Below are 2,184 nucleotides of genomic sequence, written 5' to 3' on the forward strand. Positions count from 1 at the left end.
CCACATCTCCTTGCTGAGGCCACCCAGGGCACCTATCTTCCGAAAGCTACTGCAGGTGACGCCTGCTCCTCCTGAGCTCCGCTCAGATGCCACTTCTCCAGAGAAGCCTTCCTGATCAGGTTTGCCTTCGTAATCTCACATTGCCCCACGCTTCCCACTCAGCGCTCCTCACAGTTTACAGTGGTGTGGAGTGACTGTTTGAGACGTTTCTGTTTTCCGTTTTCCTACCATTAGTTCTCTTAAGGCAGGCCTTACCCCAACCCCTAGCATGATACTTGGCACATAATAGGAGCTTAATAAATATTTGCCATAAGAATGAAAGCCCAGTAACCCTAACTTACTTCCTACCAGCTCAATGACTCTGCTGTTAAAGACCCAGAGTCGTATCTCATTGGCCTGGCTTGGGTCACGTGCTCATCCCAGGACCAATCGCTGGTGCTAAAGGGATGGAATATGCTGACTGGCCAGGTCTGGCCGCATGTCCACTCTTGGAGCCCAGGACACAGAGAGGGCTATTCACATGAACTGAGAATGGGGTTTGGGGTGGGGGGCTGGTTCCCTAAAGACAGATCAAGATGCTTGTGCAAGGAAGGGGACACTTGGCTGGGCAGATAAAAATTACAGAGGCTCACAGAAGTTAAATAAGTTGCCCAAGGCCACGAGGCTGTAAGGAGAGCAGTCTTCTTTTGGGGGGCGGGGGGCTGTTTGGTCTGCTTTTGGGCTTGGACAGACTAGCTTAGACTCTTTGTTTCGTTTCCATTTTCCCGTGGTCAGAATTTCAGATGTGATTCTGGCTTTTACCAAAAGCCAGAGAAGTTTTCTCCAGTTGACCAAAAGAGCCGACACTTCAAAACAAAATAGTATCTTCTAGATTTTGTATTTTCCAAACTTCGTAGCACAGAGGCTAAACAGTAAAAGTCAGTGATGGGTTTCAGGGCCATGTCTCGTTTTTTTTTCATCCTGCCGCCACCTCATGAGACGCTGCCTATTTGGTAGTCCACCTCAGCACGCCTCGTACACTTGAACCCATGCCCTGGTGAGGTTAAGGACTTCGCTGTCCCAAGGGAATCCAAAGTTTCAGGGGCCTCAAAAACTGAAGAGTCAGGCTTAGGGAAGGACACTCGAGGGGCCTGCATATACCCAGATCTGGGTTAAACCATGGCTCTGCCACTGACTGACTGTGTAACCTTGGGGAGGTCGCTTAATCTGCCTCAGTCTCCCTGTGTATGAAGTGGGGACAGTAAGAGGGATGTGATGAGAGTTCAGAGAGAATGCCTGTGAAGCATCAGCACAGTGCCTTGTGCAGAGGGAATGCCCCGCAATCATCAGCTCTTACTGCTTCCCCCCAAAGGCACGTCAGCAGGCCCTGCACATGGCAGGTGGCTCTTCACTGGTGTTGAGGAGCAAATGGGGCAACAGATAGGAGTCCATCTTTGTTAGGAAAAACGTAAATGCAGTTGACCCTTGAACAAAGCGAGGGTTGGGGTGCCGACCCCAAGGCAGTCGAAAATCCACGTATCCCTTTTGACTCCCCAAAACTCAAGTTGTTCCTTGGCATCTGTGGGTGATTGATTCCAGGACTCCCACGGACACCAAAAGCCACAGATGCTCAAATCCCCTATATAAAATGGCGAGGATCAGTGTGTACGGCTGGCCTTCCACACCCACAGATTTCCAACCACAGGTCAAAAAGAGTCCGATATTCACCGAAAAAACACCTGTGTTTAAGTGGATCCGCACAGATCAAACCGTAGTGTTCACGGGGCAGCGGTATCTCCCATGCATACCCAAGTGAGGGTATCACTCTGTGTCTGGTCTGCCTGCACCTGTGGTTGTGGGTTTGCTGGGGCTCACCTTGACACAGCCTCAGCCTGGCCCCTGACTCCACAGGAGACCTGGTTACACACTGCTCCAGCCCAGGGATGCTCAGACTGAGGACTCTGGGTAGAGGGAGGGAGACAGTGCCCCCGCTGGCAGCCTTCCCCGCCCCCCTCCCCTGCAGGGTCCTTCAAATTCACCTCCCCTCTTACTGCAGAGTAATGTGGCCAGCCCCAGACCTGCAGGAGCCGGGAAATAGAGATGCCCTTTGCCAAGAGGACCACCTTAGAAATCTTTTGGGCAAGTCTGTCTCTATAAGCTTGTTTTATGATCTATAAAATAGAGCTAATGAAACCTACCTCTTAG

The sequence above is a fragment of the Pteropus vampyrus genome, unplaced genomic scaffold (genome assembly GCF_000151845.1).
Source record: "Pteropus vampyrus isolate Shadow unplaced genomic scaffold, Pvam_2.0 Scaffold247, whole genome shotgun sequence".
NCBI lineage: Eukaryota > Metazoa > Chordata > Mammalia > Chiroptera > Pteropodidae > Pteropus > Pteropus vampyrus.